This window comes from Microcebus murinus, chromosome 21 (assembly GCF_040939455.1).
Source record: "Microcebus murinus isolate Inina chromosome 21, M.murinus_Inina_mat1.0, whole genome shotgun sequence".
Lineage (NCBI taxonomy): Eukaryota > Metazoa > Chordata > Mammalia > Primates > Cheirogaleidae > Microcebus > Microcebus murinus.
The window spans coordinates 41,324,506-41,352,408 of record NC_134124.1 but is presented as its reverse complement, the minus strand read 5'-3'; the positions used below and the strand labels follow the sequence as shown (position 1 = coordinate 41,352,408).

General features: G+C 60.4%; 11 non-coding genes across 11 annotated transcripts; all 11 read right to left on the bottom strand.

The window, feature by feature from the left end:
• Positions 1–579: 579 nt before the first annotated feature.
• On the bottom strand, positions 580–698 carry LOC142863179 (5S ribosomal RNA). Its single transcript, XR_012914073.1, has one exon. It is a non-coding gene; the product is annotated as a 5S ribosomal RNA (ribosomal RNA).
• A 2,506-nt stretch (positions 699–3,204) lies between these two features.
• Positions 3,205–3,323, bottom strand: LOC142863177 (5S ribosomal RNA). Its single transcript, XR_012914071.1, has one exon. It is a non-coding gene; the product is annotated as a 5S ribosomal RNA (ribosomal RNA).
• Positions 3,324–5,831: 2,508 nt separating this feature from the next.
• LOC142863176 (5S ribosomal RNA) lies at positions 5,832–5,950 on the bottom strand. Its single transcript, XR_012914070.1, has one exon. It is a non-coding gene; the product is annotated as a 5S ribosomal RNA (ribosomal RNA).
• Positions 5,951–8,456: 2,506 nt separating this feature from the next.
• On the bottom strand, positions 8,457–8,575 carry LOC142863175 (5S ribosomal RNA). The gene has a single exon (XR_012914069.1). It is a non-coding gene; the product is annotated as a 5S ribosomal RNA (ribosomal RNA).
• Positions 8,576–11,081: 2,506 nt separating this feature from the next.
• On the bottom strand, positions 11,082–11,200 carry LOC142863174 (5S ribosomal RNA). Its single transcript, XR_012914068.1, has one exon. It is a non-coding gene; the product is annotated as a 5S ribosomal RNA (ribosomal RNA).
• A 2,512-nt stretch (positions 11,201–13,712) lies between these two features.
• LOC142863173 (5S ribosomal RNA) lies at positions 13,713–13,831 on the bottom strand. The gene has a single exon (XR_012914067.1). It is a non-coding gene; the product is annotated as a 5S ribosomal RNA (ribosomal RNA).
• A 2,512-nt stretch (positions 13,832–16,343) lies between these two features.
• LOC142863172 (5S ribosomal RNA) lies at positions 16,344–16,462 on the bottom strand. Its single transcript, XR_012914066.1, has one exon. It is a non-coding gene; the product is annotated as a 5S ribosomal RNA (ribosomal RNA).
• A 2,516-nt stretch (positions 16,463–18,978) lies between these two features.
• On the bottom strand, positions 18,979–19,097 carry LOC142863171 (5S ribosomal RNA). The gene has a single exon (XR_012914065.1). It is a non-coding gene; the product is annotated as a 5S ribosomal RNA (ribosomal RNA).
• Positions 19,098–21,615: 2,518 nt separating this feature from the next.
• Positions 21,616–21,734, bottom strand: LOC142863170 (5S ribosomal RNA). Its single transcript, XR_012914064.1, has one exon. It is a non-coding gene; the product is annotated as a 5S ribosomal RNA (ribosomal RNA).
• Positions 21,735–24,252: 2,518 nt separating this feature from the next.
• LOC142863169 (5S ribosomal RNA) lies at positions 24,253–24,371 on the bottom strand. The gene has a single exon (XR_012914063.1). It is a non-coding gene; the product is annotated as a 5S ribosomal RNA (ribosomal RNA).
• A 2,510-nt stretch (positions 24,372–26,881) lies between these two features.
• Positions 26,882–27,000, bottom strand: LOC142863168 (5S ribosomal RNA). Its single transcript, XR_012914062.1, has one exon. It is a non-coding gene; the product is annotated as a 5S ribosomal RNA (ribosomal RNA).
• Between the last annotated feature and the right edge of the window lie 903 nt (positions 27,001–27,903).

Here is a 27,903-nt window from a genome sequence, read left to right as displayed (position 1 = left end):
GCTCAGGCTGGTTTCGAACTCCTGACCTCGAGCAATCCGCCCACCTCGGCCTCCCAGAGTGCTAGGATTACAGGCGTGAGCCAGCACGCCGGGCCAAGAGGCATTTTGTTTAAAAAAAAATGACTCCGAAAAGAAAAGTAAAAGGAGGCCTGTCGAGCACGTCTGGGTGTGACTGTGCATCCCCCAACATCCGGTGCCACCACCAAAGATTCCTACGTGTAGCCCATAGAACGCCAAAATCAACGGGACGAGTTCTGGTCACAACTCCCTCAAAATGACATCCCGGCCTTCTTCTGCAACTGCCTCCCCTCTCAGACTCTCAAGGTTTCCTCCAGCGTGTCGGTTCCCACAGCCCAGACCCTTGGTCTGAGGCCCGACAGTCCAGGTGCCACGCCTGCTGCCTCGTGGCGGCGGTGCTGCGGCTTGGGGCAAGAGGAGGCCCCACGGAGCGGGCTGGGGCGCCAGGCACCGTGGCGGGCGCTGAGGGTGGGGGTGACCCCCCGCCCCCCAGACTGCCGCCGCGCTCTCCGAATGGGGACAGAACAAGAGGCAAAAAAAAATAAAATAAAATAAGATACAAGCCTACGGCACCCGGTATTCCCAGGCGGTCTCCCATCCAAGTACTAACCAGGCCCGAGCCTGCTTGGCTTCCGAGATCAGACGAGATCGGGCGCGTTCAGGGTGGTGTGGCCCTAGACGGCGGAGGGCGCCCCAGCCCGGCTCAAGAAGCCGAGCGTCTCTGCGCTTCCCCGCGCCTCCTCCCGCCCCAGGCCCCGCGCCGGCGCTGACCCACTCGGGGCCGGGCCGGGCTGGTTGAGTTCGCTGGCCGGGTCCCGAGGTCTCCACGGGGCTGGGGTGCGGGGCGTGGTGGGCTCGGCGGGGTGGGGGGCTGTCTTCACACACACACACACACACACACACACACACACACACGGACACACACCAGATGCGCCTCCAGCCTCCACGGCTGGACCCGCCAAGGTGGAGACCTCCAGCCGCCCTCCTCTCCTGGCCTCGCCTCCCTCACCTACCCGCCCCCAACCCCAGTGCGCCGCTGCTGACTGCGCATGCGCGGGCGGTCGCCTTTGGCCCCAGGGGCCGCCCTCCAGCACAACCCCTTTCAGCTGCGCCCCCGCCCTGCGTGTGGGCTGCCGCCTATCCGCCCGGGACCGGGGCCGGGGCACAGCGCATAGGGGAGGGGAGCGAGTGTAGGGGCGTCTCTCGGGATGTGTGCCATGGGTGGGGTGGTTTGGGGGCGCTGAAGACATCAGTCCCCTCCATCTCCTACCTGTGGAAACCCCCCAAGCCCTTGCAGAACTGCCGGCACCCGCTGCCGTGGGGGCCGGGACCCTACTCTGTGTCCTCCTGTGGCCCAGTCCAAGGGGCCTGGGCCTGGCCGGGGCTGGATTGGACCCCAACCACCCTGGGCTGTGGACTTGCTAAAAATGGGCGATTAGAGATTTGGTTCCAGCTTCATTGAGGGTCATTTCACTAACGAAGGCACCGTGAAGACGTTCCTGAGACGTTTGTGAGGGTGGCAACTGAAAGAGAATTTTAAAGCTGACAGAAGAGGCGAGGAAAGGCATAGGAGATTTCCACACCCAGTAAGGAAGCCTTTCCCGAAATGGAAGAAAGAAACGAGCAAACAGAAACACCGGTAGCCCGCCCGGATCAGAGTCTGCTCCTTAGAGCAAGTACCCTGACCAGGTTCACCCGTGGGTCCCGAGCTAGCGGCATTCAGAAGAGCCAGGCCCGCAGCCTACGCAGAAGACACCTGCGCTCGGGTGTCTGTGGCGGCACAATTCACCATTGCAAAGATGTGGAAGCGACCCGAGTGCCCATCGATCCACGAGTGGATTCATAAAATGTGGCGCGTGGACACCACGGAGTGCTATTCGGCTATGAGAAACGGCGGTGAGAGGGCACCTCTCGTGTTCTCCTGGCCGGAGCTGGAACCCGTTCCAGTAAGCCAAGTATCCCAAGAATGGACACAGGAGCACCACGTGCGCGTGCTCACCGGCAAATTGGTAGGAACCCACGGACACCTGAGTGGACGTAGAGGAATCACCTTCATCGGGTGGGGGTCGGGCGGGTGGGGGGAGGGGATGGGCATACACACCCATGAGGAATGGGGTGGGTGCGCACCGACTGGGGGATGGGCGCACTTGAAGCTCTGACCAGAGGGGGCAGGCGGGGAGAGGGCAATGTACCCGACCTTAACATTGGTACCCCCACCATACGCTGCTAAAGCATGAGAGATAAATAAGACAACAGGGGGGAGGGGGGCACGGGCAATACATGGAACCTTAATACTTGTACTCCCATAATCTGCTTGAAAAGAGAGAGAAAAGGAAATGCAATAATGGGGAGGTAAGAGGCATTTTTTTTTTTTTGGAGACAGAGTCTCGCTTTGTTGCCCTGGCTAGAGTGAGTGCCATGGCGTCAGCCTAGCTCACAGCAACCTCAATCTCCTGGGCTCAAGCAATCCTGCTGCCTCAGCCTCCCAAGTAGCTGGGACTACAGGCATGCGCCACCATGCCCGGCTAATTTTTTTTTTTGTATAGATATATATTAGTTGGCCAATGAATTTCTTTCTATTTATAGTAGAGATGGGGTCTCGCTCTTGCTCAGGCTGGTTTCGAACTCCTGACCTCGAGCAATCCGCCCACCTCGGCCTCCCAGAGTGCTAGGATTACAGGCGTGAGCCAGCACGCCGGGCCAAGAGGCATTTTGTTTAAAAAAAAATGACTCCGAAAAGAAAAGTAAAAGGAGGCCTGTCGAGCACGTCTGGGTGTGACTGTGCATCCCCCAACATCCGGTGCCACCACCAAAGATTCCTACGTGTAGCCCATAGAACGCCAAAATCAACGGGACGAGTTCTGGTCACAACTCCCTCAAAATGACATCCCGGCCTTCTTCTGCAACTGCCTCCCCTCTCAGACTCTCAAGGTTTCCTCCAGCGTGTCGGTTCCCACAGCCCAGACCCTTGGTCTGAGGCCCGACAGTCCAGGTGCCACGCCTGCTGCCTCGTGGCGGCGGTGCTGCGGCTTGGGGCAAGAGGAGGCCCCACGGAGCGGGCTGGGGCGCCAGGCACCGTGGCGGGCGCTGAGGGTGGGGGTGACCCCCCGCCCCCCAGACTGCCGCCGCGCTCTCCGAATGGGGACAGAACAAGAGGCAAAAAAAAATAAAATAAAATAAGATACAAGCCTACGGCACCCGGTATTCCCAGGCGGTCTCCCATCCAAGTACTAACCAGGCCCGAGCCTGCTTGGCTTCCGAGATCAGACGAGATCGGGCGCGTTCAGGGTGGTGTGGCCCTAGACGGCGGAGGGCGCCCCAGCCCGGCTCAAGAAGCCGAGCGTCTCTGCGCTTCCCCGCGCCTCCTCCCGCCCCAGGCCCCGCGCCGGCGCTGACCCACTCGGGGCCGGGCCGGGCTGGTTGAGTTCGCTGGCCGGGTCCCGAGGTCTCCACGGGGCTGGGGTGCGGGGCGTGGTGGGCTCGGCGGGGTGGGGGGCTGTCTTCACACACACACACACACACACACACACACACACACACACGGACACACACCAGATGCGCCTCCAGCCTCCACGGCTGGACCCGCCAAGGTGGAGACCTCCAGCCGCCCTCCTCTCCTGGCCTCGCCTCCCTCACCTACCCGCCCCCAACCCCAGTGCGCCGCTGCTGACTGCGCATGCGCCGGCGGTCGCCTTTGGCCCCAGGGGCCGCCCTCCAGCACAACCCCTTTCAGCTGCGCCCCCGCCCTGCGTGTGGGCTGCCGCCTATCCGCCCGGGACCGGGGCCGGGGCACAGCGCATAGGGGAGGGGAGCGAGTGTAGGGGCGTCTCTCGGGATGTGTGCCATGGGTGGGGTGGTTTGGGGGCGCTGAAGACATCAGTCCCCTCCATCTCCTACCTGTGGAAACCCCCCAAGCCCTTGCAGAACTGCCGGCACCCGCTGCCGTGGGGGCCGGGACCCTACTCTGTGTCCTCCTGTGGCCCAGTCCAAGGGGCCTGGGCCTGGCCGGGGCTGGATTGGACCCCAACCACCCTGGGCTGTGGACTTGCTAAAAATGGGCGATTAGAGATTTGGTTCCAGCTTCATTGAGGGTCATTTCACTAACGAAGGCACCGTGAAGACGTTCCTGAGACGTTTGTGAGGGTGGCAACTGAAAGAGAATTTTAAAGCTGACAGAAGAGGCGAGGAAAGGCATAGGAGATTTCCACACCCAGTAAGGAAGCCTTTCCCGAAATGGAAGAAAGAAACGAGCAAACAGAAACACCGGTAGCCCGCCCGGATCAGAGTCTGCTCCTTAGAGCAAGTACCCTGACCAGGTTCACCCGTGGGTCCCGAGCTAGCGGCATTCAGAAGAGCCAGGCCCGCAGCCTACGCAGAAGACACCTGCGCTCGGGTGTCTGTGGCGGCACAATTCACCATTGCAAAGATGTGGAAGCGACCCGAGTGCCCATCGATCCACGAGTGGATTCATAAAATGTGGCGCGTGGACACCACGGAGTGCTATTCGGCTATGAGAAACGGCGGTGAGAGGGCACCTCTCGTGTTCTCCTGGCCGGAGCTGGAACCCGTTCCAGTAAGCCAAGTATCCCAAGAATGGACACAGGAGCACCACGTGCGCGTGCTCACCGGCAAATTGGTAGGAACCCACGGACACCTGAGTGGACGTAGAGGAATCACCTTCATCGGGTGGGGGTCGGGCGGGTGGGGGGAGGGGATGGGCATACACACCCATGAGGAATGGGGTGGGTGCGCACCGACTGGGGGATGGGTGCACTTGAAGCTCTGACCAGAGGGGGCAGGCGGGGAGAGGGCAATGTACCCGACCTTAACATTGGTACCCCCACCATACGCTGCTAAAGCATGAGAGATAAATAAGACAACAGGGGGGAGGGGGGCACGGGCAATACATGGAACCTTAATACTTGTACTCCCATAATCTGCTTGAAAAGAGAGAGAAAAGGAAATGCAATAATGGGGAGGTAAGAGGCATTTTTTTTTTTTTGGAGACAGAGTCTCGCTTTGTTGCCCTGGCTAGAGTGAGTGCCATGGCGTCAGCCTAGCTCACAGCAACCTCAATCTCCTGGGCTCAAGCAATCCTGCTGCCTCAGCCTCCCAAGTAGCTGGGACTACAGGCATGCGCCACCATGCCCGGCTAATTTTTTTTTTTGTATAGATATATATTAGTTGGCCAATGAATTTCTTTCTATTTATAGTAGAGATGGGGTCTCGCTCTTGCTCAGGCTGGTTTCGAACTCCTGACCTCGAGCAATCCGCCCACCTCGGCCTCCCAGAGTGCTAGGATTACAGGCGTGAGCCAGCACGCCGGGCCAAGAGGCATTTTGTTTAAAAAAAAATGACTCCGAAAAGAAAAGTAAAAGGAGGCCTGTCGAGCACGTCTGGGTGTGACTGTGCATCCCCCAACATCCGGTGCCACCACCAAAGATTCCTACGTGTAGCCCATAGAACGCCAAAATCAACGGGACGAGTTCTGGTCACAACTCCCTCAAAATGACATCCCGGCCTTCTTCTGCAACTGCCTCCCCTCTCAGACTCTCAAGGTTTCCTCCAGCGTGTCGGTTCCCACAGCCCAGACCCTTGGTCTGAGGCCCGACAGTCCAGGTGCCACGCCTGCTGCCTCGTGGCGGCGGTGCTGCGGCTTGGGGCAAGAGGAGGCCCCACGGAGCGGGCTGGGGCGCCAGGCACCGTGGCGGGCGCTGAGGGTGGGGGTGACCCCCCGCCCCCCAGACTGCCGCCGCGCTCTCCGAATGGGGACAGAACAAGAGGCAAAAAAAAATAAAATAAAATAAGATACAAGCCTACGGCACCCGGTATTCCCAGGCGGTCTCCCATCCAAGTACTAACCAGGCCCGAGCCTGCTTGGCTTCCGAGATCAGACGAGATCGGGCGCGTTCAGGGTGGTGTGGCCCTAGACGGCGGAGGGCGCCCCAGCCCGGCTCAAGAAGCCGAGCGTCTCTGCGCTTCCCCGCGCCTCCTCCCGCCCCAGGCCCCGCGCCGGCGCTGACCCACTCGGGGCCGGGCCGGGCTGGTTGAGTTCGCTGGCCGGGTCCCGAGGTCTCCACGGGGCTGGGGTGCGGGGCGTGGTGGGCTCGGCGGGGTGGGGGGCTGTCTTCACACACACACACACACACACACACACACACACACACGGACACACACCAGATGCGCCTCCAGCCTCCACGGCTGGACCCGCCAAGGTGGAGACCTCCAGCCGCCCTCCTCTCCTGGCCTCGCCTCCCTCACCTACCCGCCCCCAACCCCAGTGCGCCGCTGCTGACTGCGCATGCGCCGGCGGTCGCCTTTGGCCCCAGGGGCCGCCCTCCAGCACAACCCCTTTCAGCTGCGCCCCCGCCCTGCGTGTGGGCTGCCGCCTATCCGCCCGGGACCGGGGCCGGGGCACAGCGCATAGGGGAGGGGAGCGAGTGTAGGGGCGTCTCTCGGGATGTGTGCCATGGGTGGGGTGGTTTGGGGGCGCTGAAGACATCAGTCCCCTCCATCTCCTACCTGTGGAAACCCCCCAAGCCCTTGCAGAACTGCCGGCACCCGCTGCCGTGGGGGCCGGGACCCTACTCTGTGTCCTCCTGTGGCCCAGTCCAAGGGGCCTGGGCCTGGCCGGGGCTGGATTGGACCCCAACCACCCTGGGCTGTGGACTTGCTAAAAATGGGCGATTAGAGATTTGGTTCCAGCTTCATTGAGGGTCATTTCACTAACGAAGGCACCGTGAAGACGTTCCTGAGACGTTTGTGAGGGTGGCAACTGAAAGAGAATTTTAAAGCTGACAGAAGAGGCGAGGAAAGGCATAGGAGATTTCCACACCCAGTAAGGAAGCCTTTCCCGAAATGGAAGAAAGAAACGAGCAAACAGAAACACCGGTAGCCCGCCCGGATCAGAGTCTGCTCCTTAGAGCAAGTACCCTGACCAGGTTCACCCGTGGGTCCCGAGCTAGCGGCATTCAGAAGAGCCAGGCCCGCAGCCTACGCAGAAGACACCTGCGCTCGGGTGTCTGTGGCGGCACAATTCACCATTGCAAAGATGTGGAAGCGACCCGAGTGCCCATCGATCCACGAGTGGATTCATAAAATGTGGCGCGTGGACACCACGGAGTGCTATTCGGCTATGAGAAACGGCGGTGAGAGGGCACCTCTCGTGTTCTCCTGGCCGGAGCTGGAACCCGTTCCAGTAAGCCAAGTATCCCAAGAATGGACACAGGAGCACCACGTGCGCGTGCTCACCGGCAAATTGGTAGGAACCCACGGACACCTGAGTGGACGTAGAGGAATCACCTTCATCGGGTGGGGGTCGGGCGGGTGGGGGGAGGGGATGGGCATACACACCCATGAGGAATGGGGTGGGTGCGCACCGACTGGGGGATGGGCGCACTTGAAGCTCTGACCAGAGGGGGCAGGCGGGGAGAGGGCAATGTACCCGACCTTAACATTGGTACCCCCACCATACGCTGCTAAAGCATGAGAGATAAATAAGACAACAGGGGGGAGGGGGGCACGGGCAATACATGGAACCTTAATACTTGTACTCCCATAATCTGCTTGAAAAGAGAGAGAAAAGGAAATGCAATAATGGGGAGGTAAGAGGCATTTTTTTTTTTTTGGAGACAGAGTCTCGCTTTGTTGCCCTGGCTAGAGTGAGTGCCATGGCGTCAGCCTAGCTCACAGCCACCTCAATCTCCTGGGCTCAAGCAATCCTGCTGCCTCAGCCTCCCAAGTAGCTGGGACTACAGGCATGCGCCACCATGCCCGGCTAATTTTTTTTTTTGTATAGATATATATTAGTTGGCCAATGAATTTCTTTCTATTTATAGTAGAGATGGGGTCTCGCTCTTGCTCAGGCTGGTTTCGAACTCCTGACCTCGAGCAATCCGCCCACCTCGGCCTCCCAGAGTGCTAGGATTACAGGCGTGAGCCAGCACGCCGGGCCAAGAGGCATTTTGTTTAAAAAAAAATGACTCCGAAAAGAAAAGTAAAAGGAGGCCTGTCGAGCACGTCTGGGTGTGACTGTGCATCCCCCAACATCCGGTGCCACCACCAAAGATTCCTACGTGTAGCCCATAGAACGCCAAAATCAACGGGACGAGTTCTGGTCACAACTCCCTCAAAATGACATCCCGGCCTTCTTCTGCAACTGCCTCCCCTCTCAGACTCTCAAGGTTTCCTCCAGCGTGTCGGTTCCCACAGCCCAGACCCTTGGTCTGAGGCCCGACAGTCCAGGTGCCACGCCTGCTGCCTCGTGGCGGCGGTGCTGCGGCTTGGGGCAAGAGGAGGCCCCACGGAGCGGGCTGGGGCGCCAGGCACCGTGGCGGGCGCTGAGGGTGGGGGTGACCCCCCGCCCCCCAGACTGCCGCCGCGCTCTCCGAATGGGGACAGAACAAGAGGCAAAAAAAAATAAAATAAAATAAGATACAAGCCTACGGCACCCGGTATTCCCAGGCGGTCTCCCATCCAAGTACTAACCAGGCCCGAGCCTGCTTGGCTTCCGAGATCAGACGAGATCGGGCGCGTTCAGGGTGGTGTGGCCCTAGACGGCGGAGGGCGCCCCAGCCCGGCTCAAGAAGCCGAGCGTCTCTGCGCTTCCCCGCGCCTCCTCCCGCCCCAGGCCCCGCGCCGGCGCTGACCCACTCGGGGCCGGGCCGGGCTGGTTGAGTTCGCTGGCCGGGTCCCGAGGTCTCCACGGGGCTGGGGTGCGGGGCGTGGTGGGCTCGGCGGGGTGGGGGGCTGTCTTCACACACACACACACACACACACACACACACACACACGGACACACACCAGATGCGCCTCCAGCCTCCACGGCTGGACCCGCCAAGGTGGAGACCTCCAGCCGCCCTCCTCTCCTGGCCTCGCCTCCCTCACCTACCCGCCCCCAACCCCAGTGCGCCGCTGCTGACTGCGCATGCGCGGGCGGTCGCCTTTGGCCCCAGGGGCCGCCCTCCAGCACAACCCCTTTCAGCTGCGCCCCCGCCCTGCGTGTGGGCTGCCGCCTATCCGCCCGGGACCGGGGCCGGGGCACAGCGCATAGGGGAGGGGAGCGAGTGTAGGGGCGTCTCTCGGGATGTGTGCCATGGGTGGGGTGGTTTGGGGGCGCTGAAGACATCAGTCCCCTCCATCTCCTACCTGTGGAAACCCCCCAAGCCCTTGCAGAACTGCCGGCACCCGCTGCCGTGGGGGCCGGGACCCTACTCTGTGTCCTCCTGTGGCCCAGTCCAAGGGGCCTGGGCCTGGCCGGGGCTGGATTGGACCCCAACCACCCTGGGCTGTGGACTTGCTAAAAATGGGCGATTAGAGATTTGGTTCCAGCTTCATTGAGGGTCATTTCACTAACGAAGGCACCGTGAAGACGTTCCTGAGACGTTTGTGAGGGTGGCAACTGAAAGAGAATTTTAAAGCTGACAGAAGAGGCGAGGAAAGGCATAGGAGATTTCCACACCCAGTAAGGAAGCCTTTCCCGAAATGGAAGAAAGAAACGAGCAAACAGAAACACCGGTAGCCCGCCCGGATCAGAGTCTGCTCCTTAGAGCAAGTACCCTGACCAGGTTCACCCGTGGGTCCCGAGCTAGCGGCATTCAGAAGAGCCAGGCCCGCAGCCTACGCAGAAGACACCTGCGCTCGGGTGTCTGTGGCGGCACAATTCACCATTGCAAAGATGTGGAAGCGACCCGAGTGCCCATCGATCCACGAGTGGATTCATAAAATGTGGCGCGTGGACACCACGGAGTGCTATTCGGCTATGAGAAACGGCGGTGAGAGGGCACCTCTCGTGTTCTCCTGGCCGGAGCTGGAACCCGTTCCAGTAAGCCAAGTATCCCAAGAATGGACACAGGAGCACCACGTGCGCGTGCTCACCGGCAAATTGGTAGGAACCCACGGACACCTGAGTGGACGTAGAGGAATCACCTTCATCGGGTGGGGGTCGGGCGGGTGGGGGGAGGGGATGGGCATACACACCCATGAGGAATGGGGTGGGTGCGCACCGACTGGGGGATGGGCGCACTTGAAGCTCTGACCAGAGGGGGCAGGCGGGGAGAGGGCAATGTACCCGACCTTAACATTGGTACCCCCACCATACGCTGCTAAAGCATGAGAGATAAATAAGACAACAGGGGGGAGGGGGGCACGGGCAATACATGGAACCTTAATACTTGTACTCCCATAATCTGCTTGAAAAGAGAGAGAAAAGGAAATGCAATAATGGGGAGGTAAGAGGCATTTTTTTTTTTTTGGAGACAGAGTCTCGCTTTGTTGCCCTGGCTAGAGTGAGTGCCATGGCGTCAGCCTAGCTCACAGCAACCTCAATCTCCTGGGCTCAAGCAATCCTGCTGCCTCAGCCTCCCAAGTAGCTGGGACTACAGGCATGCGCCACCATGCCCGGCTAATTTTTTTTTTTGTATAGATATATATTAGTTGGCCAATGAATTTCTTTCTATTTATAGTAGAGATGGGGTCTCGCTCTTGCTCAGGCTGGTTTCGAACTCCTGACCTCGAGCAATCCGCCCACCTCGGCCTCCCAGAGTGCTAGGATTACAGGCGTGAGCCAGCACGCCGGGCCAAGAGGCATTTTGTTTAAAAAAAAATGACTCCGAAAAGAAAAGTAAAAGGAGGCCTGTCGAGCACGTCTGGGTGTGACTGTGCATCCCCCAACATCCGGTGCCACCACCAAAGATTCCTACGTGTAGCCCATAGAACGCCAAAATCAACGGGACGAGTTCTGGTCACAACTCCCTCAAAATGACATCCCGGCCTTCTTCTGCAACTGCCTCCCCTCTCAGACTCTCAAGGTTTCCTCCAGCGTGTCGGTTCCCACAGCCCAGACCCTTGGTCTGAGGCCCGACAGTCCAGGTGCCACGCCTGCTGCCTCGTGGCGGCGGTGCTGCGGCTTGGGGCAAGAGGAGGCCCCACGGAGCGGGCTGGGGCGCCAGGCACCGTGGCGGGCGCTGAGGGTGGGGGTGACCCCCCGCCCCCCAGACTGCCGCCGCGCTCTCCGAATGGGGACAGAACAAGAGGCAAAAAAAAATAAAATAAAATAAGATACAAGCCTACGGCACCCGGTATTCCCAGGCGGTCTCCCATCCAAGTACTAACCAGGCCCGAGCCTGCTTGGCTTCCGAGATCAGACGAGATCGGGCGCGTTCAGGGTGGTGTGGCCCTAGACGGCGGAGGGCGCCCCAGCCCGGCTCAAGAAGCCGAGCGTCTCTGCGCTTCCCCGCGCCTCCTCCCGCCCCAGGCCCCGCGCCGGCGCTGACCCACTCGGGGCCGGGCCGGGCTGGTTGAGTTCGCTGGCCGGGTCCCGAGGTCTCCACGGGGCTGGGGTGCGGGGCGTGGTGGGCTCGGCGGGGTGGGGGGCTGTCTTCACACACACACACACACACACACACACACACACACACACACGGACACACACCAGATGCGCCTCCAGCCTCCACGGCTGGACCCGCCAAGGTGGAGACCTCCAGCCGCCCTCCTCTCCTGGCCTCGCCTCCCTCACCTACCCGCCCCCAACCCCAGTGCGCCGCTGCTGACTGCGCATGCGCCGGCGGTCGCCTTTGGCCCCAGGGGCCGCCCTCCAGCACAACCCCTTTCAGCTGCGCCCCCGCCCTGCGTGTGGGCTGCCGCCTATCCGCCCGGGACCGGGGCCGGGGCACAGCGCATAGGGGAGGGGAGCGAGTGTAGGGGCGTCTCTCGGGATGTGTGCCATGGGTGGGGTGGTTTGGGGGCGCTGAAGACATCAGTCCCCTCCATCTCCTACCTGTGGAAACCCCCCAAGCCCTTGCAGAACTGCCGGCACCCGCTGCCGTGGGGGCCGGGACCCTACTCTGTGTCCTCCTGTGGCCCAGTCCAAGGGGCCTGGGCCTGGCCGGGGCTGGATTGGACCCCAACCACCCTGGGCTGTGGACTTGCTAAAAATGGGCGATTAGAGATTTGGTTCCAGCTTCATTGAGGGTCATTTCACTAACGAAGGCACCGTGAAGACGTTCCTGAGACGTTTGTGAGGGTGGCAACTGAAAGAGAATTTTAAAGCTGACAGAAGAGGCGAGGAAAGGCATAGGAGATTTCCACACCCAGTAAGGAAGCCTTTCCCGAAATGGAAGAAAGAAACGAGCAAACAGAAACACCGGTAGCCCGCCCGGATCAGAGTCTGCTCCTTAGAGCAAGTACCCTGACCAGGTTCACCCGTGGGTCCCGAGCTAGCGGCATTCAGAAGAGCCAGGCCCGCAGCCTACGCAGAAGACACCTGCGCTCGGGTGTCTGTGGCGGCACAATTCACCATTGCAAAGATGTGGAAGCGACCCGAGTGCCCATCGATCCACGAGTGGATTCATAAAATGTGGCGCGTGGACACCACGGAGTGCTATTCGGCTATGAGAAACGGCGGTGAGAGGGCACCTCTCGTGTTCTCCTGGCCGGAGCTGGAACCCGTTCCAGTAAGCCAAGTATCCCAAGAATGGACACAGGAGCACCACGTGCGCGTGCTCACCGGCAAATTGGTAGGAACCCACGGACACCTGAGTGGACGTAGAGGAATCACCTTCATCGGGTGGGGGTCGGGCGGGTGGGGGGAGGGGATGGGCATACACACCCATGAGGAATGGGGTGGGTGCGCACCGACTGGGGGATGGGCGCACTTGAAGCTCTGACCAGAGGGGGCAGGCGGGGAGAGGGCAATGTACCCGACCTTAACATTGGTACCCCCACCATACGCTGCTAAAGCATGAGAGATAAATAAGACAACAGGGGGGAGGGGGGCACGGGCAATACATGGAACCTTAATACTTGTACTCCCATAATCTGCTTGAAAAGAGAGAGAAAAGGAAATGCAATAATGGGGAGGTAAGAGGCATTTTTTTTTTTTTGGAGACAGAGTCTCGCTTTGTTGCCCTGGCTAGAGTGAGTGCCATGGCGTCAGCCTAGCTCACAGCAACCTCAATCTCCTGGGCTCAAGCAATCCTGCTGCCTCAGCCTCCCAAGTAGCTGGGACTACAGGCATGCGCCACCATGCCCGGCTAATTTTTTTTTTTTTGTATAGATATATATTAGTTGGCCAATGAATTTCTTTCTATTTATAGTAGAGATGGGGTCTCGCTCTTGCTCAGGCTGGTTTCGAACTCCTGACCTCGAGCAATCCGCCCACCTCGGCCTCCCAGAGTGCTAGGATTACAGGCGTGAGCCAGCACGCCGGGCCAAGAGGCATTTTGTTTAAAAAAAAATGACTCCGAAAAGAAAAGTAAAAGGAGGCCTGTCGAGCACGTCTGGGTGTGACTGTGCATCCCCCAACATCCGGTGCCACCACCAAAGATTCCTACGTGTAGCCCATAGAACGCCAAAATCAACGGGACGAGTTCTGGTCACAACTCCCTCAAAATGACATCCCGGCCTTCTTCTGCAACTGCCTCCCCTCTCAGACTCTCAAGGTTTCCTCCAGCGTGTCGGTTCCCACAGCCCAGACCCTTGGTCTGAGGCCCGACAGTCCAGGTGCCACGCCTGCTGCCTCGTGGCGGCGGTGCTGCGGCTTGGGGCAAGAGGAGGCCCCACGGAGCGGGCTGGGGCGCCAGGCACCGTGGCGGGCGCTGAGGGTGGGGGTGACCCCCCGCCCCCCAGACTGCCGCCGCGCTCTCCGAATGGGGACAGAACAAGAGGCAAAAAAAAAAAAAATAAAATAAGATACAAGCCTACGGCACCCGGTATTCCCAGGCGGTCTCCCATCCAAGTACTAACCAGGCCCGAGCCTGCTTGGCTTCCGAGATCAGACGAGATCGGGCGCGTTCAGGGTGGTGTGGCCCTAGACGGCGGAGGGCGCCCCAGCCCGGCTCAAGAAGCCGAGCGTCTCTGCGCTTCCCCGCGCCTCCTCCCGCCCCAGGCCCCGCGCCGGCGCTGACCCACTCGGGGCCGGGCCGGGCTGGTTGAGTTCGCTGGCCGGGTCCCGAGGTCTCCACGGGGCTGGGGTGCGGGGCGTGGTGGGCTCGGCGGGGTGGGGGGCTGTCTTCACACACACACACACACACACACACACACACACACACACACACGGACACACACCAGATGCGCCTCCAGCCTCCACGGCTGGACCCGCCAAGGTGGAGACCTCCAGCCGCCCTCCTCTCCTGGCCTCGCCTCCCTCACCTACCCGCCCCCAACCCCAGTGCGCCGCTGCTGACTGCGCATGCGCGGGCGGTCGCCTTTGGCCCCAGGGGCCGCCCTCCAGCACAACCCCTTTCAGCTGCGCCCCCGCCCTGCGTGTGGGCTGCCGCCTATCCGCCCGGGACCGGGGCCGGGGCACAGCGCATAGGGGAGGGGAGCGAGTGTAGGGGCGTCTCTCGGGATGTGTGCCATGGGTGGGGTGGTTTGGGGGCGCTGAAGACATCAGTCCCCTCCATCTCCTACCTGTGGAAACCCCCCAAGCCCTTGCAGAACTGCCGGCACCCGCTGCCGTGGGGGCCGGGACCCTACTCTGTGTCCTCCTGTGGCCCAGTCCAAGGGGCCTGGGCCTGGCCGGGGCTGGATTGGACCCCAACCACCCTGGGCTGTGGACTTGCTAAAAATGGGCGATTAGAGATTTGGTTCCAGCTTCATTGAGGGTCATTTCACTAACGAAGGCACCGTGAAGACGTTCCTGAGACGTTTGTGAGGGTGGCAACTGAAAGAGAATTTTAAAGCTGACAGAAGAGGCGAGGAAAGGCATAGGAGATTTCCACACCCAGTAAGGAAGCCTTTCCCGAAATGGAAGAAAGAAACGAGCAAACAGAAACACCGGTAGCCCGCCCGGATCAGAGTCTGCTCCTTAGAGCAAGTACCCTGACCAGGTTCACCCGTGGGTCCCGAGCTAGCGGCATTCAGAAGAGCCAGGCCCGCAGCCTACGCAGAAGACACCTGCGCTCGGGTGTCTGTGGCGGCACAATTCACCATTGCAAAGATGTGGAAGCGACCCGAGTGCCCATCGATCCACGAGTGGATTCATAAAATGTGGCGCGTGGACACCACGGAGTGCTATTCGGCTATGAGAAACGGCGGTGAGAGGGCACCTCTCGTGTTCTCCTGGCCGGAGCTGGAACCCGTTCCAGTAAGCCAAGTATCCCAAGAATGGACACAGGAGCACCACGTGCGCGTGCTCACCGGCAAATTGGTAGGAACCCACGGACACCTGAGTGGACGTAGAGGAATCACCTTCATCGGGTGGGGGTCGGGCGGGTGGGGGGAGGGGATGGGCATACACACCCATGAGGAATGGGGTGGGTGCGCACCGACTGGGGGATGGGCGCACTTGAAGCTCTGACCAGAGGGGGCAGGCGGGGAGAGGGCAATGTACCCGACCTTAACATTGGTACCCCCACCATACGCTGCTAAAGCATGAGAGATAAATAAGACAACAGGGGGGAGGGGGGCACGGGCAATACATGGAACCTTAATACTTGTACTCCCATAATCTGCTTGAAAAGAGAGAGAAAAGGAAATGCAATAATGGGGAGGTAAGAGGCATTTTTTTTTTTTTGGAGACAGAGTCTCGCTTTGTTGCCCTGGCTAGAGTGAGTGCCATGGCGTCAGCCTAGCTCACAGCAACCTCAATCTCCTGGGCTCAAGCAATCCTGCTGCCTCAGCCTCCCAAGTAGCTGGGACTACAGGCATGCGCCACCATGCCCGGCTAATTTTTTTTTTTGTATAGATATATATTAGTTGGCCAATGAATTTCTTTCTATTTATAGTAGAGATGGGGTCTCGCTCTTGCTCAGGCTGGTTTCGAACTCCTGACCTCGAGCAATCCGCCCACCTCGGCCTCCCAGAGTGCTAGGATTACAGGCGTGAGCCAGCACGCCGGGCCAAGAGGCATTTTGTTTAAAAAAAAATGACTCCGAAAAGAAAAGTAAAAGGAGGCCTGTCGAGCACGTCTGGGTGTGACTGTGCATCCCCCAACATCCGGTGCCACCACCAAAGATTCCTACGTGTAGCCCATAGAACGCCAAAATCAACGGGACGAGTTCTGGTCACAACTCCCTCAAAATGACATCCCGGCCTTCTTCTGCAACTGCCTCCCCTCTCAGACTCTCAAGGTTTCCTCCAGCGTGTCGGTTCCCACAGCCCAGACCCTTGGTCTGAGGCCCGACAGTCCAGGTGCCACGCCTGCTGCCTCGTGGCGGCGGTGCTGCGGCTTGGGGCAAGAGGAGGCCCCACGGAGCGGGCTGGGGCGCCAGGCACCGTGGCGGGCGCTGAGGGTGGGGGTGACCCCCCGCCCCCCAGACTGCCGCCGCGCTCTCCGAATGGGGACAGAACAAGAGGCAAAAAAAAAAAAAATAAAATAAGATACAAGCCTACGGCACCCGGTATTCCCAGGCGGTCTCCCATCCAAGTACTAACCAGGCCCGAGCCTGCTTGGCTTCCGAGATCAGACGAGATCGGGCGCGTTCAGGGTGGTGTGGCCCTAGACGGCGGAGGGCGCCCCAGCCCGGCTCAAGAAGCCGAGCGTCTCTGCGCTTCCCCGCGCCTCCTCCCGCCCCAGGCCCCGCGCCGGCGCTGACCCACTCGGGGCCGGGCCGGGCTGGTTGAGTTCGCTGGCCGGGTCCCGAGGTCTCCACGGGGCTGGGGTGCGGGGCGTGGTGGGCTCGGCGGGGTGGGGGGCTGTCTTCACACACACACACACACACACACACACACACACACACACACACACACGGACACACACCAGATGCGCCTCCAGCCTCCACGGCTGGACCCGCCAAGGTGGAGACCTCCAGCCGCCCTCCTCTCCTGGCCTCGCCTCCCTCACCTACCCGCCCCCAACCCCAGTGCGCCGCTGCTGACTGCGCATGCGCGGGCGGTCGCCTTTGGCCCCAGGGGCCGCCCTCCAGCACAACCCCTTTCAGCTGCGCCCCCGCCCTGCGTGTGGGCTGCCGCCTATCCGCCCGGGACCGGGGCCGGGGCACAGCGCATAGGGGAGGGGAGCGAGTGTAGGGGCGTCTCTCGGGATGTGTGCCATGGGTGGGGTGGTTTGGGGGCGCTGAAGACATCAGTCCCCTCCATCTCCTACCTGTGGAAACCCCCCAAGCCCTTGCAGAACTGCCGGCACCCGCTGCCGTGGGGGCCGGGACCCTACTCTGTGTCCTCCTGTGGCCCAGTCCAAGGGGCCTGGGCCTGGCCGGGGCTGGATTGGACCCCAACCACCCTGGGCTGTGGACTTGCTAAAAATGGGCGATTAGAGATTTGGTTCCAGCTTCATTGAGGGTCATTTCACTAACGAAGGCACCGTGAAGACGTTCCTGAGACGTTTGTGAGGGTGGCAACTGAAAGAGAATTTTAAAGCTGACAGAAGAGGCGAGGAAAGGCATAGGAGATTTCCACACCCAGTAAGGAAGCCTTTCCCGAAATGGAAGAAAGAAACGAGCAAACAGAAACACCGGTAGCCCGCCCGGATCAGAGTCTGCTCCTTAGAGCAAGTACCCTGACCAGGTTCACCCGTGGGTCCCGAGCTAGCGGCATTCAGAAGAGCCAGGCCCGCAGCCTACGCAGAAGACACCTGCGCTCGGGTGTCTGTGGCGGCACAATTCACCATTGCAAAGATGTGGAAGCGACCCGAGTGCCCATCGATCCACGAGTGGATTCATAAAATGTGGCGCGTGGACACCACGGAGTGCTATTCGGCTATGAGAAACGGCGGTGAGAGGGCACCTCTCGTGTTCTCCTGGCCGGAGCTGGAACCCGTTCCAGTAAGCCAAGTATCCCAAGAATGGACACAGGAGCACCACGTGCGCGTGCTCACCGGCAAATTGGTAGGAACCCACGGACACCTGAGTGGACGTAGAGGAATCACCTTCATCGGGTGGGGGTCGGGCGGGTGGGGGGAGGGGATGGGCATACACACCCATGAGGAATGGGGTGGGTGCGCACCGACTGGGGGATGGGCGCACTTGAAGCTCTGACCAGAGGGGGCAGGCGGGGAGAGGGCAATGTACCCGACCTTAACATTGGTACCCCCACCATACGCTGCTAAAGCATGAGAGATAAATAAGACAACAGGGGGGAGGGGGGCACGGGCAATACATGGAACCTTAATACTTGTACTCCCATAATCTGCTTGAAAAGAGAGAGAAAAGGAAATGCAATAATGGGGAGGTAAGAGGCATTTTTTTTTTTTTGGAGACAGAGTCTCGCTTTGTTGCCCTGGCTAGAGTGAGTGCCATGGCGTCAGCCTAGCTCACAGCAACCTCAATCTCCTGGGCTCAAGCAATCCTGCTGCCTCAGCCTCCCAAGTAGCTGGGACTACAGGCATGCGCCACCATGCCCGGCTAATTTTTTTTTTTGTATAGATATATATTAGTTGGCCAATGAATTTCTTTCTATTTATAGTAGAGATGGGGTCTCGCTCTTGCTCAGGCTGGTTTCGAACTCCTGACCTCGAGCAATCCGCCCACCTCGGCCTCCCAGAGTGCTAGGATTACAGGCGTGAGCCAGCACGCCGGGCCAAGAGGCATTTTGTTTAAAAAAAAATGACTCCGAAAAGAAAAGTAAAAGGAGGCCTGTCGAGCACGTCTGGGTGTGACTGTGCATCCCCCAACATCCGGTGCCACCACCAAAGATTCCTACGTGTAGCCCATAGAACGCCAAAATCAACGGGACGAGTTCTGGTCACAACTCCCTCAAAATGACATCCCGGCCTTCTTCTGCAACTGCCTCCCCTCTCAGACTCTCAAGGTTTCCTCCAGCGTGTCGGTTCCCACAGCCCAGACCCTTGGTCTGAGGCCCGACAGTCCAGGTGCCACGCCTGCTGCCTCGTGGCGGCGGTGCTGCGGCTTGGGGCAAGAGGAGGCCCCACGGAGCGGGCTGGGGCGCCAGGCACCGTGGCGGGCGCTGAGGGTGGGGGTGACCCCCCGCCCCCCAGACTGCCGCCGCGCTCTCCGAATGGGGACAGAACAAGAGGCAAAAAAAAAAAAAATAAAATAAGATACAAGCCTACGGCACCCGGTATTCCCAGGCGGTCTCCCATCCAAGTACTAACCAGGCCCGAGCCTGCTTGGCTTCCGAGATCAGACGAGATCGGGCGCGTTCAGGGTGGTGTGGCCCTAGACGGCGGAGGGCGCCCCAGCCCGGCTCAAGAAGCCGAGCGTCTCTGCGCTTCCCCGCGCCTCCTCCCGCCCCAGGCCCCGCGCCGGCGCTGACCCACTCGGGGCCGGGCCGGGCTGGTTGAGTTCGCTGGCCGGGTCCCGAGGTCTCCACGGGGCTGGGGTGCGGGGCGTGGTGGGCTCGGCGGGGTGGGGGGCTGTCTTCACACACACACACACACACACACACACACACACACACACACACACACACGGACACACACCAGATGCGCCTCCAGCCTCCACGGCTGGACCCGCCAAGGTGGAGACCTCCAGCCGCCCTCCTCTCCTGGCCTCGCCTCCCTCACCTACCCGCCCCCAACCCCAGTGCGCCGCTGCTGACTGCGCATGCGCGGGCGGTCGCCTTTGGCCCCAGGGGCCGCCCTCCAGCACAACCCCTTTCAGCTGCGCCCCCGCCCTGCGTGTGGGCTGCCGCCTATCCGCCCGGGACCGGGGCCGGGGCACAGCGCATAGGGGAGGGGAGCGAGTGTAGGGGCGTCTCTCGGGATGTGTGCCATGGGTGGGGTGGTTTGGGGGCGCTGAAGACATCAGTCCCCTCCATCTCCTACCTGTGGAAACCCCCCAAGCCCTTGCAGAACTGCCGGCACCCGCTGCCGTGGGGGCCGGGACCCTACTCTGTGTCCTCCTGTGGCCCAGTCCAAGGGGCCTGGGCCTGGCCGGGGCTGGATTGGACCCCAACCACCCTGGGCTGTGGACTTGCTAAAAATGGGCGATTAGAGATTTGGTTCCAGCTTCATTGAGGGTCATTTCACTAACGAAGGCACCGTGAAGACGTTCCTGAGACGTTTGTGAGGGTGGCAACTGAAAGAGAATTTTAAAGCTGACAGAAGAGGCGAGGAAAGGCATAGGAGATTTCCACACCCAGTAAGGAAGCCTTTCCCGAAATGGAAGAAAGAAACGAGCAAACAGAAACACCGGTAGCCCGCCCGGATCAGAGTCTGCTCCTTAGAGCAAGTACCCTGACCAGGTTCACCCGTGGGTCCCGAGCTAGCGGCATTCAGAAGAGCCAGGCCCGCAGCCTACGCAGAAGACACCTGCGCTCGGGTGTCTGTGGCGGCACAATTCACCATTGCAAAGATGTGGAAGCGACCCGAGTGCCCATCGATCCACGAGTGGATTCATAAAATGTGGCGCGTGGACACCACGGAGTGCTATTCGGCTATGAGAAACGGCGGTGAGAGGGCACCTCTCGTGTTCTCCTGGCCGGAGCTGGAACCCGTTCCAGTAAGCCAAGTATCCCAAGAATGGACACAGGAGCACCACGTGCGCGTGCTCACCGGCAAATTGGTAGGAACCCACGGACACCTGAGTGGACGTAGAGGAATCACCTTCATCGGGTGGGGGTCGGGCGGGTGGGGGGAGGGGATGGGCATACACACCCATGAGGAATGGGGTGGGTGCGCACCGACTGGGGGATGGGCGCACTTGAAGCTCTGACCAGAGGGGGCAGGCGGGGAGAGGGCAATGTACCCGACCTTAACATTGGTACCCCCACCATACGCTGCTAAAGCATGAGAGATAAATAAGACAACAGGGGGGAGGGGGGCACGGGCAATACATGGAACCTTAATACTTGTACTCCCATAATCTGCTTGAAAAGAGAGAGAAAAGGAAATGCAATAATGGGGAGGTAAGAGGCATTTTTTTTTTTTTGGAGACAGAGTCTCGCTTTGTTGCCCTGGCTAGAGTGAGTGCCATGGCGTCAGCCTAGCTCACAGCAACCTCAATCTCCTGGGCTCAAGCAATCCTGCTGCCTCAGCCTCCCAAGTAGCTGGGACTACAGGCATGCGCCACCATGCCCGGCTAATTTTTTTTTTTGTATAGATATATATTAGTTGGCCAATGAATTTCTTTCTATTTATAGTAGAGATGGGGTCTCGCTCTTGCTCAGGCTGGTTTCGAACTCCTGACCTCGAGCAATCCGCCCACCTCGGCCTCCCAGAGTGCTAGGATTACAGGCGTGAGCCAGCACGCCGGGCCAAGAGGCATTTTGTTTAAAAAAAAATGACTCCGAAAAGAAAAGTAAAAGGAGGCCTGTCGAGCACGTCTGGGTGTGACTGTGCATCCCCCAACATCCGGTGCCACCACCAAAGATTCCTACGTGTAGCCCATAGAACGCCAAAATCAACGGGACGAGTTCTGGTCACAACTCCCTCAAAATGACATCCCGGCCTTCTTCTGCAACTGCCTCCCCTCTCAGACTCTCAAGGTTTCCTCCAGCGTGTCGGTTCCCACAGCCCAGACCCTTGGTCTGAGGCCCGACAGTCCAGGTGCCACGCCTGCTGCCTCGTGGCGGCGGTGCTGCGGCTTGGGGCAAGAGGAGGCCCCACGGAGCGGGCTGGGGCGCCAGGCACCGTGGCGGGCGCTGAGGGTGGGGGTGACCCCCCGCCCCCCAGACTGCCGCCGCGCTCTCCGAATGGGGACAGAACAAGAGGCAAAAAAAAAAATAATAAAATAAGATACAAGCCTACGGCACCCGGTATTCCCAGGCGGTCTCCCATCCAAGTACTAACCAGGCCCGAGCCTGCTTGGCTTCCGAGATCAGACGAGATCGGGCGCGTTCAGGGTGGTGTGGCCCTAGACGGCGGAGGGCGCCCCAGCCCGGCTCAAGAAGCCGAGCGTCTCTGCGCTTCCCCGCGCCTCCTCCCGCCCCAGGCCCCGCGCCGGCGCTGACCCACTCGGGGCCGGGCCGGGCTGGTTGAGTTCGCTGGCCGGGTCCCGAGGTCTCCACGGGGCTGGGGTGCGGGGCGTGGTGGGCTCGGCGGGGTGGGGGGCTGTCTTCACACACACACACACACACACACACACACACACACACACACACACACACGGACACACACCAGATGCGCCTCCAGCCTCCACGGCTGGACCCGCCAAGGTGGAGACCTCCAGCCGCCCTCCTCTCCTGGCCTCGCCTCCCTCACCTACCCGCCCCCAACCCCAGTGCGCCGCTGCTGACTGCGCATGCGCGGGCGGTCGCCTTTGGCCCCAGGGGCCGCCCTCCAGCACAACCCCTTTCAGCTGCGCCCCCGCCCTGCGTGTGGGCTGCCGCCTATCCGCCCGGGACCGGGGCCGGGGCACAGCGCATAGGGGAGGGGAGCGAGTGTAGGGGCGTCTCTCGGGATGTGTGCCATGGGTGGGGTGGTTTGGGGGCGCTGAAGACATCAGTCCCCTCCATCTCCTACCTGTGGAAACCCCCCAAGCCCTTGCAGAACTGCCGGCACCCGCTGCCGTGGGGGCCGGGACCCTACTCTGTGTCCTCCTGTGGCCCAGTCCAAGGGGCCTGGGCCTGGCCGGGGCTGGATTGGACCCCAACCACCCTGGGCTGTGGACTTGCTAAAAATGGGCGATTAGAGATTTGGTTCCAGCTTCATTGAGGGTCATTTCACTAACGAAGGCACCGTGAAGACGTTCCTGAGACGTTTGTGAGGGTGGCAACTGAAAGAGAATTTTAAAGCTGACAGAAGAGGCGAGGAAAGGCATAGGAGATTTCCACACCCAGTAAGGAAGCCTTTCCCGAAATGGAAGAAAGAAACGAGCAAACAGAAACACCGGTAGCCCGCCCGGATCAGAGTCTGCTCCTTAGAGCAAGTACCCTGACCAGGTTCACCCGTGGGTCCCGAGCTAGCGGCATTCAGAAGAGCCAGGCCCGCAGCCTACGCAGAAGACACCTGCGCTCGGGTGTCTGTGGCGGCACAATTCACCATTGCAAAGATGTGGAAGCGACCCGAGTGCCCATCGATCCACGAGTGGATTCATAAAATGTGGCGCGTGGACACCACGGAGTGCTATTCGGCTATGAGAAACGGCGGTGAGAGGGCACCTCTCGTGTTCTCCTGGCCGGAGCTGGAACCCGTTCCAGTAAGCCAAGTATCCCAAGAATGGACACAGGAGCACCACGTGCGCGTGCTCACCGGCAAATTGGTAGGAACCCACGGACACCTGAGTGGACGTAGAGGAATCACCTTCATCGGGTGGGGGTCGGGCGGGTGGGGGGAGGGGATGGGCATACACACCCATGAGGAATGGGGTGGGTGCGCACCGACTGGGGGATGGGCGCACTTGAAGCTCTGACCAGAGGGGGCAGGCGGGGAGAGGGCAATGTACCCGACCTTAACATTGGTACCCCCACCATACGCTGCTAAAGCATGAGAGATAAATAAGACAACAGGGGGGAGGGGGGCACGGGCAATACATGGAACCTTAATACTTGTACTCCCATAATCTGCTTGAAAAGAGAGAGAAAAGGAAATGCAATAATGGGGAGGTAAGAGGCATTTTTTTTTTTTTGGAGACAGAGTCTCGCTTTGTTGCCCTGGCTAGAGTGAGTGCCATGGCGTCAGCCTAGCTCACAGCAACCTCAATCTCCTGGGCTCAAGCAATCCTGCTGCCTCAGCCTCCCAAGTAGCTGGGACTACAGGCATGCGCCACCATGCCCGGCTAATTTTTTTTTTTGTATAGATATATATTAGTTGGCCAATGAATTTCTTTCTATTTATAGTAGAGATGGGGTCTCGCTCTTGCTCAGGCTGGTTTCGAACTCCTGACCTCGAGCAATCCGCCCACCTCGGCCTCCCAGAGTGCTAGGATTACAGGCGTGAGCCAGCACGCCGGGCCAAGAGGCATTTTGTTTAAAAAAAAATGACTCCGAAAAGAAAAGTAAAAGGAGGCCTGTCGAGCACGTCTGGGTGTGACTGTGCATCCCCCAACATCCGGTGCCACCACCAAAGATTCCTACGTGTAGCCCATAGAACGCCAAAATCAACGGGACGAGTTCTGGTCACAACTCCCTCAAAATGACATCCCGGCCTTCTTCTGCAACTGCCTCCCCTCTCAGACTCTCAAGGTTTCCTCCAGCGTGTCGGTTCCCACAGCCCAGACCCTTGGTCTGAGGCCCGACAGTCCAGGTGCCACGCCTGCTGCCTCGTGGCGGCGGTGCTGCGGCTTGGGGCAAGAGGAGGCCCCACGGAGCGGGCTGGGGCGCCAGGCACCGTGGCGGGCGCTGAGGGTGGGGGTGACCCCCCGCCCCCCAGACTGCCGCCGCGCTCTCCGAATGGGGACAGAACAAGAGGCAAAAAAAAATAAAATAAAATAAGATACAAGCCTACGGCACCCGGTATTCCCAGGCGGTCTCCCATCCAAGTACTAACCAGGCCCGAGCCTGCTTGGCTTCCGAGATCAGACGAGATCGGGCGCGTTCAGGGTGGTGTGGCCCTAGACGGCGGAGGGCGCCCCAGCCCGGCTCAAGAAGCCGAGCGTCTCTGCGCTTCCCCGCGCCTCCTCCCGCCCCAGGCCCCGCGCCGGCGCTGACCCACTCGGGGCCGGGCCGGGCTGGTTGAGTTCGCTGGCCGGGTCCCGAGGTCTCCACGGGGCTGGGGTGCGGGGCGTGGTGGGCTCGGCGGGGTGGGGGGCTGTCTTCACACACACACACACACACACACACACACACACACACACACGGACACACACCAGATGCGCCTCCAGCCTCCACGGCTGGACCCGCCAAGGTGGAGACCTCCAGCCGCCCTCCTCTCCTGGCCTCGCCTCCCTCACCTACCCGCCCCCAACCCCAGTGCGCCGCTGCTGACTGCGCATGCGCCGGCGGTCGCCTTTGGCCCCAGGGGCCGCCCTCCAGCACAACCCCTTTCAGCTGCGCCCCCGCCCTGCGTGTGGGCTGCCGCCTATCCGCCCGGGACCGGGGCCGGGGCACAGCGCATAGGGGAGGGGAGCGAGTGTAGGGGCGTCTCTCGGGATGTGTGCCATGGGTGGGGTGGTTTGGGGGCGCTGAAGACATCAGTCCCCTCCATCTCCTACCTGTGGAAACCCCCCAAGCCCTTGCAGAACTGCCGGCACCCGCTGCCGTGGGGGCCGGGACCCTACTCTGTGTCCTCCTGTGGCCCAGTCCAAGGGGCCTGGGCCTGGCCGGGGCTGGATTGGACCCCAACCACCCTGGGCTGTGGACTTGCTAAAAATGGGCGATTAGAGATTTGGTTCCAGCTTCATTGAGGGTCATTTCACTAACGAAGGCACCGTGAAGACGTTCCTGAGACGTTTGTGAGGGTGGCAACTGAAAGAGAATTTTAAAGCTGACAGAAGAGGCGAGGAAAGGCATAGGAGATTTCCACACCCAGTAAGGAAGCCTTTCCCGAAATGGAAGAAAGAAACGAGCAAACAGAAACACCGGTAGCCCGCCCGGATCAGAGTCTGCTCCTTAGAGCAAGTACCCTGACCAGGTTCACCCGTGGGTCCCGAGCTAGCGGCATTCAGAAGAGCCAGGCCCGCAGCCTACGCAGAAGACACCTGCGCTCGGGTGTCTGTGGCGGCACAATTCACCATTGCAAAGATGTGGAAGCGACCCGAGTGCCCATCGATCCACGAGTGGATTCATAAAATGTGGCGCGTGGACACCACGGAGTGCTATTCGGCTATGAGAAACGGCGGTGAGAGGGCACCTCTCGTGTTCTCCTGGCCGGAGCTGGAACCCGTTCCAGTAAGCCAAGTATCCCAAGAATGGACACAGGAGCACCACGTGCGCGTGCTCACCGGCAAATTGGTAGGAACCCACGGACACCTGAGTGGACGTAGAGGAATCACCTTCATCGGGTGGGGGTCGGGCGGGTGGGGGGAGGGGATGGGCATACACACCCATGAGGAATGGGGTGGGTGCGCACCGACTGGGGGATGGGCGCACTTGAAGCTCTGACCAGAGGGGGCAGGCGGGGAGAGGGCAATGTACCCGACCTTAACATTGGTACCCCCACCATACGCTGCTAAAGCATGAGAGATAAATAAGACAACAGGGGGGAGGGGGGCACGGGCAATACATGGAACCTTAATACTTGTACTCCCATAATCTGCTTGAAAAGAGAGAGAAAAGGAAATGCAATAATGGGGAGGTAAGAGGCATTTTTTTTTTTTTGGAGACAGAGTCTCGCTTTGTTGCCCTGGCTAGAGTGAGTGCCATGGCGTCAGCCTAGCTCACAGCAACCTCAATCTCCTGGGCTCAAGCAATCCTGCTGCCTCAGCCTCCCAAGTAGCTGGGACTACAGGCATGCGCCACCATGCCCGGCTAATTTTTTTTTTTGTATAGATATATATTAGTTGGCCAATGAATTTCTTTCTATTTATAGTAGAGATGGGGTCTCGCTCTTGCTCAGGCTGGTTTCGAACTCCTGACCTCGAGCAATCCGCCCACCTCGGCCTCCCAGAGTGCTAGGATTACAGGCGTGAGCCAGCACGCCGGGCCAAGAGGCATTTTGTTTAAAAAAAAATGACTCCGAAAAGAAAAGTAAAAGGAGGCCTGTCGAGCACGTCTGGGTGTGACTGTGCATCCCCCAACATCCGGTGCCACCACCAAAGATTCCTACGTGTAGCCCATAGAACGCCAAAATCAACGGGACGAGTTCTGGTCACAACTCCCTCAAAATGACATCCCGGCCTTCTTCTGCAACTGCCTCCCCTCTCAGACTCTCAAGGTTTCCTCCAGCGTGTCGGTTCCCACAGCCCAGACCCTTGGTCTGAGGCCCGACAGTCCAGGTGCCACGCCTGCTGCCTCGTGGCGGCGGTGCTGCGGCTTGGGGCAAGAGGAGGCCCCACGGAGCGGGCTGGGGCGCCAGGCACCGTGGCGGGCGCTGAGGGTGGGGGTGACCCCCCGCCCCCCAGACTGCCGCCGCGCTCTCCGAATGGGGACAGAACAAGAGGCAAAAAAAAATAAAATAAAATAAGATACAAGCCTACGGCACCCGGTATTCCCAGGCGGTCTCCCATCCAAGTACTAACCAGGCCCGAGCCTGCTTGGCTTCCGAGATCAGACGAGATCGGGCGCGTTCAGGGTGGTGTGGCCCTAGACGGCGGAGGGCGCCCCAGCCCGGCTCAAGAAGCCGAGCGTCTCTGCGCTTCCCCGCGCCTCCTCCCGCCCCAGGCCCCGCGCCGGCGCTGACCCACTCGGGGCCGGGCCGGGCTGGTTGAGTTCGCTGGCCGGGTCCCGAGGTCTCCACGGGGCTGGGGTGCGGGGCGTGGTGGGCTCGGCGGGGTGGGGGGCTGTCTTCACACACACACACACACACACACACACACACACACACACACACACACGGACACACACCAGATGCGCCTCCAGCCTCCACGGCTGGACCCGCCAAGGTGGAGACCTCCAGCCGCCCTCCTCTCCTGGCCTCGCCTCCCTCACCTACCCGCCCCCAACCCCAGTGCGCCGCTGCTGACTGCGCATGCGCGGGCGGTCGCCTTTGGCCCCAGGGGCCGCCCTCCAGCACAACCCCTTTCAGCTGCGCCCCCGCCCTGCGTGTGGGCTGCCGCCTATCCGCCCGGGACCGGGGCCGGGGCACAGCGCATAGGGGAGGGGAGCGAGTGTAGGGGCGTCTCTCGGGATGTGTGCCATGGGTGGGGTGGTTTGGGGGCGCTGAAGACATCAGTCCCCTCCATCTCCTACCTGTGGAAACCCCCCAAGCCCTTGCAGAACTGCCGGCACCCGCTGCCGTGGGGGCCGGGACCCTACTCTGTGTCCTCCTGTGGCCCAGTCCAAGGGGCCTGGGCCTGGCCGGGGCTGGATTGGACCCCAACCACCCTGGGCTGTGGACTTGCTAAAAATGGGCGATTAGAGATTTGGTTCCAGCTTCATTGAGGGTCATTTCACTAACGAAGGCACCGTGAAGACGTTCCTGAGACGTTTGTGAGGGTGGCAACTGAAAGAGAATTTTAAAGCTGACAGAAGAGGCGAGGAAAGGCATAGGAG